The 13,063-nt window shown below is 42.2% G+C and overlaps 1 long non-coding RNA gene across 1 annotated transcript in view; it reads right to left on the bottom strand.

Annotated features, from left to right (window-relative positions):
• LOC142059613 (uncharacterized) overlaps positions 1-10,217 on the bottom strand; it is a 118,842-nt gene extending 108,625 nt beyond the window's left edge. Inside the window, exon 1 of the long non-coding RNA XR_012661440.1 lies at positions 9,987-10,217. This is a non-coding gene — a long non-coding RNA (uncharacterized LOC142059613). The remainder of the gene's footprint in view (positions 1-9,986) is intronic.
• Between the last annotated feature and the right edge of the window lie 2,846 nt (positions 10,218-13,063).

Raw genomic sequence — 13,063 nt, 5'->3', positions numbered from 1 at the left:
ATAACGCCAGGTCCTGGCAAAGAGAGAAAGGATGAAGAGAGAGAAACAGCCACTCAGCCTGATGATGCTCAGAGGCTGCAAAAGGATGGATTTTAAAATTAATGCAACCTCCCACCTGCTAAAGTGTCCAAACAGGCTTTGGGTTCAGTTCCAGATCTTCAAAAGGAGTACTTTCAATCATGTCTTTGCAGGGTCTTGGAACTTCTTGCTAGCCTGTTCTCTAACTGCTCTCTCCTCTCCTAGAGAGGCTAGTCCCTTGCTAAAGATCCCATGCTCCATCTCTTCTGGCGCTACCCCCACCACCAATCTGGACAGTTTGTCACAGGCATTTTTATTTGGTTTTCAGGTAATTTCTCACTGTATCACATTGCAAATGGATTAAACTAATTTACCCCCCCTCTTATGCTAACAAACAATTTCTAGTGAAATCGTGGCTTCCTTCAAAGGCACTATTTCATTCCATATTCTGCAGTATGTAAAATGCCCACAGAGCCTCTTCCAGAATTCATTATTTATCACTTCTGAGGCAAAGACCAAAGGCATACAGGACCAATAAAGTTGTATTTTCCTCAGAAGGAGACATCAGGATGTCCCATCGATGGCTCCAGCACAGACATTCAGGCCTGTACGTATACTCATAGTCTCATATAAGGTGTACTTATATATTCATATTAGTATTCACCTTACATTTCTGCTCTTTATAGCCATTCTTCTAAATGAAAAAAATAGATACAATTTCAAGTCAAATTCACCGGAGGAAGGTACCGGCGTACTTGTACAGAGTGTAAGTGCCTCTTGGTGACCACAGGCACCTAAAGGCTGCCGAAACATTGCACAAGCCTAGATCTGGCCAAATGCTTTCAGTGGGCAGGCAGGGGAAGGGCGCATCATCAGAAGCACGTGTTACTGAATCCGTTGCCCGTACGTAAAGGTGAGCCCCCTCATCCACTGTGTCCCCAAGCACTGAGGTCCTCCTCTGGATCCAGCTGGGTCAGCGCAGGAGGGTACGATAGCAAGCTGACCCACCCTCAGTATAAGCTTCTGCTAACCTGGGTTATTCGGACCTCTTTCACAGCCACAGCTGGGACAGAAGACAAGCATGGGAGCACACTGAAGGGTTGTCTCGAGGAGCCCACGAGACCTACAAAACAGAACTATTGCATCATGAAGAGAATGTGAACTTCAGCCCAGAAAGCTTTAATTCAGCTCCCATGGAACCGCTGAGGGAAATGTCTGCTTGGAGAAAGATAGGCAAACCACCCCATCTCCTTTGATTAAGGCAAACAGAAAACAACAGAGACTGTTAGATTAAATATTCTTAACATAAATAAAAAGATAGTGGATCATTCACACCGGTACGATCATAAGCTCATACTTAATGTTCAAGTGTAAAATATTCCTAGAAGCCGAGCTTCATCATGCAGTATAAATATACACAAAGCCTTATTATAATACATTAACACATATATGACAATAAACCCAATATTTATATTAGGAAATGGCTTAGCTTTTGCTAATATTTTGAGTGGTTGTGGTTGCTTTTTGTTTTTTAAAGTCATGTAGTAATATTCATTGCAAAATAAATGACCTGACGGTATGTATTCTGTATGGAATTCAGGTTGATATATACAGTGTAGAAGTTTAATTTTCATTCTGAATTAATTAAGAATTAATGACTACTTAGAGTGTTAGTCATGTCTTGAAATGCTATTTTTCTCAAAGGCAGGCAGCGGCAGAATTAGTCAACTCTGAGCAGTACAATTAGATGCAGCTTCATGAAAAGCATGAAAAGTTCAGCACATTAAAGGATATTATTTTACTGAGCATGTTATATGCAGTGAATGAACCTTTTGTATGTCTGCAAACCATTTAAAATTAATTTATTTTTCATTCAGTCTTACATATTGTATTAGAACCTCAGCTATCCAAGTGTCCTTCGCTACTTCTGTCATTAAAATTAATATATTACATACTCTGAAGTACGGCTGGACCTATGGCTTAAATAGCTTCCAACACGGCACAGCTGAAATGTTCTCAAGGGATGCAGAACCCCGTGGTCATAATTTCTCCAATTTACTACCAAATGTTACATTATTTTCCCCCGCTCCTCTCTACAGGAGGGGAATACGCAACGAGGAGGCGGTAAGGAAATTTAAAAGCAGCCTGGCTCAGCACAGGGCACGCCTAAGGCTCGGTTTATGGGAGCCTGAGGTTTGAAGAGCGTTTCTGCCGCACAGCGCTCCTTCGCAGGGGCGTTTCGTGGGCCGGCGGTTGGGGAGCGTGACGAGGAACTTCCAGCTGCAGAGAGAAATCTGCGCCTGGGAAGGCGCCCACGAGGCAACCCGTCTTCCTCAGGTGAGGGTCCGCTACAGGTAAGCGGAAAATCAGCCGAGATCCCAAGAACCACAACACGTTTGAGACATCCTCCACCGCGCATTATTAAGCGCCGACAGTGTGCTTGTCACCTGGGGTTAAACGCGCTCCATGGAGAGGAATTACACGGGCCCATATGCTACATTGCTAGAGCCAAGCAAATATTTTTCAGGCAAATATTTTACTCGCAAAAAGGGCTTATTTCACAACTGAAATGATTTGCAAATGCAGATCAAATTCAGTGAATTGCCTCAGAGGTTTATTAAAAGAAGGGAAAATGAGTTTCTAAAAAAAAAAAAAATCCGTGCATATTTTAATCTGGTAGTTTGAAACAACAAGTCTCATCTTTCTGTTTTGTTTCAAAATTTTATTTTTTTTTTTTTTGCATTTGCCACAAGAAGATATTCCAACAGAAGATCTCCATAAGCAGAACTCTTCCCTCCCTGCATTTTGGGCCAGAGTTTAATTTCACACAAAATTAATTTTGGAGGTTTGTGGGGAAGAGAGTCATCTACATTGAAAAAGACATTTGTTTTGTTACATATACTATACCCCAATGCTTTAGGGCCTGATCCTAAATTAGGTAAGTATTTAAAAAAAAAAAAAAAGATTTGCTCAAATAAAAACTGCCAGGCCAGTTTTTATGATCTGTGAAGCCAAGGTGCTAAGCCATGAACTGCGTGTCTTAGGCAAATGAGAACGTGAGGAGAAGAGCAGAAAGTGCAAGAACATCTACTGAGGTGCTACAAGAAACAAGATCATTGCTTTTCAAAAGCTCAGAAGGTTCCCAAGCCAGCAAGACAAGACAATTCCCATATTAAAAATTAGGAATGTTCTTCCCTATTTTGAGGCTTAAATTTGCGAAGGCTAGGGATTAAATTTGGGCTAATTTAATCTAAGACAATAGGAATACAGAAATTGTGCGCAGAAAACAAGGGCAGCAAGAGACAATCATAATAATTGAGTTCAAAACCCTCCAGGAGATGAACAGATGATGCCAGTCATCAATGGAACAAAGGAAAAAAGGAAATGAAATTTGAGGGGAACAAGCACTTTCACAGCTCCAGTTAAATAAAAACCTCTAACTCTCCTACAGCGCAGTAATGTTTATTGAGCAACAGAAATACAAAGAAAAATGAGACAGCGACATTATAGCCACGCACAGCCTTCCTCAGGTTATGCTCGCAGGGATGAGAGATGAAGTGGTTTAATACCTTCTAATAAGACTGAGTCACACCACTTCTCCTCTGCGGCCTCTATATCAGCACAACGGGAACATCCTCACTCGAGCGGACTCAAGGATACCTCCACTGTCACAGCTTTCCTTTGTGCGAGCAGAACATTCAAGCGGGAAATCAAATTAAAATATTTCGGCATCAGACAGGCAATGTATCTGGGAACTCGCCTACTGAGCATCCTAAATCTCTGCATTTACAAAACGGACTGTGCGATGCAGGAGCCTGGGAGAGCACAGGACCAAGTCTGGCAAACAAGAGGAGCCCTTCCCACCCTACACACCCACCGGCAGGGCTCACTGGGAGGCGGAACCGGTCACGTTGCTGAAGTGGTATCGCACATATCCCACATTCCCCCCCTCCCCGGCGCTCCCACCTCGGCTGTGCAGCTCCCCGATGCCCGTGGATCCCGGCGGGGACGGCCGGTTCAGCTTCGGCTGCCAGCGGGGTCACCAGTTGGGACTGGGGCCCTGGTTAATGCACGGTCTGCGAATACCGACCGCTACGCGAGTGGGGACATAGCCACAAGCAGGCTGTTACAGAAGCGGGACTTGTGATAGTCACCCCTATGACCAAGTGGATCCCCAAAACCCACTAATACTTATTTCACCGTACTATTCAATCCAATCCTGGGGCTTGAAGTTGGCAGGAAAGGTGCCTGCAGACCTCTTTTTAATTAGTACTCGGGATGTCTGGAAACACCAAAGATACCCCTACTTTTCTTCCATCCCACTATGCACAGGAATATCGATTTTGTCCTTCTCCAATACACCATCTCTCTTCAAGATCCCCTGCTTATTCAGTGAAAAGGGTGGAAATCATTTGCAGAAAGAGCAACTAGTCAGTGCTTTCCTTCGATATCCTCACTCGGAAAAATCACTCAGCCTTTTCCCTCCCGCCTCTGTCAAGGCTGAGCTCTGACAATAGCATTGCTTCTTTCCTTGTTCGCTCTACTAGGGTATGGGACATCACACAGCATTTGCATGATTCATGAGGAACACAATACACATCTTCACTTTTATGAGCAGCAGTGTATTGTTCTCGTTTTACAGATGCAAAACCGAGATGCAAGGGGATTAAAAGGGAAAAAAATAATCCCTTTGTTCCTTCACATTTTTGGGATAATTACTTTCCACACATATTAAATTGTGACAGGGCCTTGAAAACCAAGCCTTTTGGCAGAAGATTCAACATCTTAGAAGACCTTTGACCACAGCCGCCCGAGTCTTGCCGAAACCTCCCACGCAAGAGCGAAGCTGCATCAGCAGCAGAGAGGAGAGGCTGAACGTCAGGAGCACGAAGGACCAGCCTCCACGGGGCTTAGGGGCACACGGGAGGTCCTGGCACATTCTCAGTTTGGATGCTGGGCAGACTGGGAAAGCATCTCCAGAAGGTACCCCCTTGGTCTTCACTCAGCACGAAGGACGTGTGTGAATCAGATTTGGTGTTCCCAAAGTGGGCAGCCCCTCTTCTCATGGGGGAGGCAGGTCTGGCCATGGTGTCTTTGCATTCTCTCCCATGAAGTATTCATGCAAGTCTGTCAGCTAGATGTTACCAGCTACCAACGGAGCAAATCCAGTCCTCCCCTTACTGGTGAGAGCACCTGAGTGAACGGCACTAAGATCTTTGCTGTTTGAGATCTTGAGAGTATCTTCTAATTTCAGTCCAAATTCTTAAAATGCGGTAAGATTTTAAAAAGCAAAACCTGTAAGCAACTGCAGACATCCCCTAATGGAAAGCCAGTAAATACTCAAAGATGCATGTTCTGGTTTGGGTCCTAAAATAAAGATCAGTACAAGGCTTGTGATTTAAAAGGCTCCATGTTTGTCTCTAAGCAGGCATCTCATTCAAATTCTCACTCCTCAGACCTACTCACTGATACGTGGCATTGGCAACTACTCTGAAAACATATCCCGAAACAGAGCTAGAAGCAGCCATATAAGCAAGCAGGAGATTTATTGGCAGATTTTGGTGTGAACAGTACTTGTCTTTCTCATCCATGACAGAGAAGATGATCTACTGAGAACAGTCAAAGGATACAAAAATACGAAGTAGGGGCTGATGCTTTGTGCTGTGTTTACTTTTCCTTCCTCTCCCTCTCCCCTGCTGTCACACAGAAGTGATGATATGCACATGTAGGAGACGAGTTTGGTACGTCCAGCTCCAAACCTTGACACACATCAGCAGAACCCCTTTGCTTTCAGCACAGCGAGGGCCAGTTTCTATCAGCTGAAGAGTCTTGACCAAATGAAGATAAATACAAGCTTTTATAGCACATGTAGAAACACCTAGGCTAGAGCAGCAACTATCTGATGAACCTCCACTGAAAGCATCAATTTTGGGGGGGGGGGGGGGGGGGGAAGGAGGAGGAGAAACAAATGAGACCAAATATTTCTGAAGTTTTAAGTGTATCCACATTCAATGCAGCTGATTTCAGAAACAGGGTTATCAGTAGATTAACATAAGCTGCAGGTGTAAAAGTGAGTCTCACTGAATGAGTCCAGAAAAGGGTATAGTCCCCTCTAGATTCACTTAAGCTGGAATGTAATGCAGTTGTTACTGGGACAGATGGCCAGGTGATGTCAGTTTTGGATTTCTTTCTTTCCTGGAATGGGATCTTACCAATACATGCAAGTATTTTGTCCTACCACTTGGCCACCCTCCCAATTTCACAACGGGTTTTACAGTATTAATAACTTGAAACTCCTCTTGGAAGCATGTTATTATGTGAAATCCTTGGCCTTCACATTAGAAGAAGTAAATTTTAATCGTTAAGATTGGACACAAAAGCATGAGAACATGACCTCTGAGGTTCTGAAATAGTGTCCAACTCCACGAAGGGCTTTTAATTTACGTAGCTTTCAAGCCAGTCCCATTTTGTATTCTTCTGCCCAGCCTTGCTTCCCAGTACGCTGCCTTCAATTTTTCCATCAGGGCACTGCCAAATTAAAAAATGCATCCCCAAACTCAAATTTTGGTAGAACACCTCATTCAAAAAAACCAAGGTCAATTTTAATAATACCTCGTATGCTTTAACTGCAATGGAAACAATTGTGGCGAAAGAGTCTCCAGCCACGGCTGCGATTCAAGCCGTGAACTGTGGCACAGCTAACACGAAACAGATGATAGGAAGCAGTAATACGTAAATAGCAGTAACGCGAGCAGCGATTTACACCGCCTGCATTGAGGAAAGCAAAAGCAACAAGAGAAGACCGTTGTATTTTTAGAATTTTCCTAGCTTTGTTAATGTTTTATTATCAAAGAAAGGATATTTGTCACCTGCGATGTGAGAATTTTAATTCGACTAATGTCCCATTATAAACCATGTGGTTTTGAATAGCGTCTTTTTAATAATTTTTTACTGATCAATATATACAGATTAACATAACAATCCCTTATTGCTGAGTATATTTATATCGATGTCTATACCACAGGGCTTCAGGTTTATAACCCATAATTACTCACGCAGCTCTATATTGCTTGATTATGTAATTCTGTGAAACTACAAACACGCAGGAAAGTTGTCATTAATTTGGAAAGTAATCTGGAATCCAATTCTTTCAGACGATTTATTCCCCAAAAGTGAGTCCCACAGCTTCAAATAGCCAAGAACTTCAGTGTTGCTTCATTCCCTGAGTGAGCTCATTTGAAGTCTTTCTTTTAAAGCAATGTATATTGGCATCGACTGCTCTGAAATTAGTTTAAATTAGGTCAGAAATAGACTATTGCCTATAAAAATCTTATCTTCCAGAGATCAGTGGTTAGCTCATGGTTATTGGACAATATTTTTCCCTCCCACTTTAATCCTGCTCTGTTTTTTTCCCCCCCTGACCTTAGTAAATAAACACATCATGGAAAAGTAGAAACCAGAGACAAGTAAAACTTCCTCACCCCCATCATTTTGCATCACTGCAGACCTCCGATACCATGACCCACCTCCCTTGGGCCTTAGATCCGGGCGTAAGACAATTCTTTCAACATAGGTCAGAAATCTATAAGCACACCACTGTTAGAAAGGGCTACAGCAATGGACTGCTCAGCAGTCATCCAAACTCCAATTAAGAGGAACTGTTAAGGGCCAGATTTGCGATTTCTTCTGAATTTAAAGTAGAAGAGTATCTGGCCTAGAATTAACAACAAATTATTTGTTAATTGTCTTTCCACTAAGAATCACAATGTCTCACAGGATAAACCTGTTTAAATCTGATTCACTTCACTCTTACCAGAAAGCTATTTTCAGTCATTTCATTTCAATGTATTTCCAGTTCCGTGTGGGTCTCAGCAGCCACTGAAAAAATACAATACCTTTCTCTTTCTGTGGATTCAGGCAGCTGAAGACGCCCTTGGCTCGGAGCATCTGGCCCTAGATTACCTGTTACCAGCATGTGGCTTGGACTCAAGTTTCATCTAGCTGCCCTGAGCAGTGATGATGTGGATACATGCATTACTTCAACTCTCTCTTCATAGCAGTCTTGTATCGATGATTATTTTTTCAGATACACAATACCTGGAAATATGCTGGATTTTCCTGATAATACATTAAAATAAATTTGTCTATAAAAGCAGCACTGAAGTTTCCATTCCAAGCCGATAGCTTTCACATAATCTAGGCCAGAGTTTACGTCTGGGGTAGGCCAGCCAAGTGCTATTTAAATCTAAAAATATATGACAATTTATATCAGTTGAGAATCAGACCAGCTGTTTCTAATGGGGTTTCATCTGAAGCAATTAGAAAACGTAAAGTTAGAAGCCCTATCATCTCGTTAGTTTTCCAAGGCCTATTATCTAGTCTGTGTATTGCTTCTAGTGGGGATCTTCTCCAATTACTCATTCTTAATTCATATGCCAGACTCTCCAAGCTTCTCCCTCGGACACAAAGAGAAGCCGCTACATCACCTAGCGGCTAAAGCAAAGCCTTCAGGAGGGCGCTCGTGAGAATGGGCTGCTTCTCCCAGGGCTTCAGCCCCCCACATCTGCAACGCACAGAATTAGCAGCGTGCAACGTGCAGAAAATTTCTCATGCATATTTTATTTAGAGAACTAGCACTCGAATGTGTAAATACGTGACAATAGCTCCTCATTGGGGACTACCTTCTCTGCCCAGGAGGAAAGCTGAGGAGCCACCATGCAGAAGAGAGAGGCAGGCCGTTCGCAGAGCGCGATTAAAGGCTTCACCTCCTGACCCCTGGTCACGGCTTACGCCACCAGAACAGTACAGAAATGCTTCTTCTCTAAGCCCAACCAAAGTACTACTAAGTCTCACATGCTATTCACCTTGCCCACAAAACTTGTGTAACTTCCCTGCATATGAATCACCCTCGAATCTGCAGTCTACATCAACTTGAGTAGGAGTCGCTACAGAAGTGGGATGCAGCATTATTCTGAATGCAAAGGACAGACTTTTTTCCCCACCTAAGACCGTAGATCTGAACGGATCGTTACAGCACAGAGAATTTACCATACCATAACTCTGAGTACAAGAGGTTGCAGTCCATATTATCATTAGATACAATTAGGAGTTTTTTCCCCCCTCAAAGCAATTTGCAATGGGAGAAAATAAAATAACAAAAAAAACCAACCAACCAAACAAAAAACCCACCAGCAAAAGCAGATTCTACCAGACCAAAATCTGGCACAGGAAGTACTTTCTGGTTTCTGCTCCCTGTTTAATATTTCATGGAAGCCATAAAAGAGAGCACAGCATGGGATACACCATGCTGCAAAGCTATCTAACCCCTGCAGTTGAACAGAGGCAACAGACACCTGAACTACAACATCCATAGCATGTTCCCAACACATATAACATTATACTGGTTCTAAACAAAAGGCTAAATACTTCTATACTATGTTGCTTTTCAGAACTCCCTGATATTTTCAATATTTATTCCAGTTCAGGACAGAAGCTCGTCAGAATATCAGAATTTTCTATGGGTAATGATTTTCAGTGTTAGCACAGCTCAAATAATATTTATCTTTTACACCACAGGTTTTCTCCCAGATTGTTTTACATTTCAGTACTTTCAGGATGACAGGACAAGCATTAGAAATCTGCAGACAATTATGCTTTTTCAATGTCTTAATCTTAACAGTAGCCCAGAGCTTTGTAACTAAATACAAAGTGAGAAACACACTTCCTATGTGAAAAGTTACAAGCTATCTACTACAGGTGGTCGCGTTAGTTTCTGGTTGCTATTTTTCTCCCTCAAACCGACAGGGAAAAGCAAAGAAAAACTCTAGGAACTGCACATCTCCGAGCAAAATGAAAATCCTTCCTTAGACAGGCCACAGCATAAAGTCTTCCGAGTACCAAAAATGCTGCCAAGAAAAAAGTTTTATATACACATATGCAGGTTGTTAATACTTGTGGTATTTTCAAACCTGACACCTGGAGCTTCGTGACACATGTCAGACTTTCACAGCCTCCTGGGAAAGCTGCCTGCACAGTGAGGTCTTTGTCAGACGCTTCCTCTGATTCATGTTCCCTACGACACGCACTTATATCACTGTTACTCTGGTTAATAACCTGACCCTGAAAACTGGAAATATACCACAAATCACCATCACGGAGGAGTTTACGTCTCAACTTCCCGACTGGATTCAAAGTTCAAATGATAAACTCATCAGTGGGTGTACTGCTTTCTGGCAAGTGGAAAATCTGTTACTAGCAGAGAACTATTAATCTTCCAAGAAGAACTGCAATGCCTTACTTCAGATGATAGCTTTGTGGTGGGGAAAGCGGGAGAAGTTGTATGGCAATCATTGCTGACCCTTGCCATTAAAATGCCATTTACCAACTCTTCAATCCAGGGATTCAAATCCAGCGGGCAGCTCGCCAACAAGATCAAAGTCAGTAGGAGTTTCGCCCAAGTGCGTAAGTATTAATAAGCGCCCAAATAAGGCACTTATCCAGAATACAAATATTTCTTCCTTATTCGGCATGTGGAATTCCCATTGATCGAAATGAAAGTACCATGTGTGCAGAAAATGCAAACGATAATCTACAGCACAGATCAAGGGAAAGAATCTTGCCTGCGGTGTTATGAAATCTTAATCTGTCATACAGCTCAAGAACCCCAGGCTGCAGAAAAGAAAAAAAAAAAAAAACACAAAAAAAAAAAAAAGAGTGGCACATATTCTCTGTGAGAATCACACCATCCACCATTTCAACCCTTCTGAGCTGGAATAGGGTTGGTTTTCTATTGCCAAGCTGAAGAAGTGAAGAAATTCTATGGGTTTTGCATGGAAACAGAGAATGAGCTTTATATCAAATAAAAGTAGGCTAATTCTTATACTTGAATAAGAGCATCAGGATATCTTTAAATAACCTTAAGTTAGTTTTAGATCTCAGAAATGCAGAGTTTCTAATGCTAATGTACAGGCAAACTGACTTTAGCACCACATTTCTAACTCTTTGAACAAGAACACAGCACCTGCCTCTGCGTCAGTCCTAGAGGACTGAAGTACGTTATTTTAGTTCATATGGAAATCAGAGAACTTGTTCCCCTGTGGCCAAGTTTCAGAATTAGACTTTATTTACAAGCAATTCAAGGCTTGAATTGACTGAAAGACGCATCATTCGCAGACAATGATTTTGCTTGCAAACTTAGCAGAGCTGGACCAACGACAAACTGACTCAAATACATCCGTAGCTAAATGGCTGAGATGTGAATCATCATCATTCATAGAGGTCAGACTACCCAGGCGTCAGCAGCGTTCTTTCGCTCGCTAATATTCTTGAAAGTCTTTGCAAACGCCCCAAGTTGCACGTTGTTTTCTAGTTGCCATTCACCGTTCGCTATTCCCTGTCAAAACGTTTCAGTCGTTAAACCAGAGAGCAGAAAATATACCGCATGCCCAATCACACACTGTGAATAATAAAAGTAGACAATTTGCAAATGGTTTGCAAACAAACCCAGAACCAGAATAGAATTCACGCACACCATTTAGCAGACATCTGAATAACAGATCTCTCCGCAGACAACAGCAATGATTTGCAAGTTGCTTCTCAATTAAAAAGAAAACAGTTAAATCCATCAAGCTTTGTGTTTTGAAAAGCGCTATTAGTGTAGTCCTAATTTTTCATCTCTATTTCTGCTTTTAAGGTGGCTACCTGGAGACTACTTCAATTTACCTTTTCTGTTCTGACAAAAAAAACATGTTAGGCCTTCAACTCAAAAATGCTTATTGGGAACGTACGTCAAAATACATTACAAGGGAATATTGATTGTCTCAGAACTAAGAATCCCAAGTCCGGAAAATGCAAAGAAAAAGTTAAATATTACAAGAAATCCATGCATGAAAAGATAAGGAAAAGTTCAATGGGTTCGGCTTTAATTCTACCCACCGCACTTTTTTTAAATCATTCTGAGAATTGACTGAAAAATTAAGTGTTCAATATTCACTACGCCAAGGGGCTTGCTAGCTTGATCTCTCTGAGAGGCTGTACAGAGCTCTTCCTTTTCTTACTGAGCCAGCATGCGACCACCTTGCAGCAAAGCCACACATGACCAGTTCTGACCTCTCACGCGACAAAGCCGAAAATTTACTTTAGTAATCTCTTGCACCACTAAGTCTGAATATTTGCAGAAAGCCAGCCCAAAAGTAAAATAAAGGCCTCCAAAGCACTTGTAAGCAGGACTGCTTTCAGGGTTATCAGCCACACAGCTCACAAATGGAGTAGATTACCCCAGTGCCTGGGGTGTGCTCATTACTCAGTTTTCCCATTTGTTTAAAGATTGATATTCTCATGGCATCTCTTTGGACTAACATCAGTGCATCCTATGGCGAAACACAACATTAGACCTTTATACTGTGCGTGCTACAACATAAATCTACTTTGCCCACATCTGTTCTCAGTTCAGAACAGCCCTTCCCCAAAGCAGGAGTTTTACAGCTGATCAGATTACATTTTCCATGTTCTGCTCATGGTGCTCATTCGAGATGGAATTTGTTTCTACATAGAAGATGAGCACAAGGCCTGTATGCTATTTAAGCCGCAATTAAGCCCTCAGAAATAGGTCTTAAGTGATGCATAGGCTGCTGTCAGCTCTCTAAATTTCACCCTATGTAATTTCTTCCATCACCCACTCACATTATGTTATTGTCTATGGCTTCAGAAAATTACTACTAGTGCATTCATAACTTCCATTCAACAAAGAGGCTCAATGATTGTTTTCTTTAACGCCCTCTGAGCTTCCCATATTGGCTGTTGTGCTTTTACAAGTACATTTCCCCAGTACGAAATCTCTCCTCCACCCTGTATGGGAAGGAGTATAATTTAGAGTTCACCCTGGAACGTCTCATCAGGGAAAGGGAATTGGATATGCACCATTTCCATTCTTAACATTACACTGACCTCTAGAGTAAGAAGCGCTGCACACCTGATAAATCAGCTGGATAACTAAGAAGTGGAAAGTAAGATGAGGACACCCAGGAGCTGCCTGCTCCCAGGAAAG

Source organism: Phalacrocorax aristotelis, chromosome 7 (genome assembly GCF_949628215.1).
Source record: "Phalacrocorax aristotelis chromosome 7, bGulAri2.1, whole genome shotgun sequence".
NCBI lineage: Eukaryota > Metazoa > Chordata > Aves > Suliformes > Phalacrocoracidae > Phalacrocorax > Phalacrocorax aristotelis.
The sequence above is the reverse complement of the archived record's forward strand: the minus strand, read 5'-3'. Positions and strand labels throughout refer to the sequence as shown.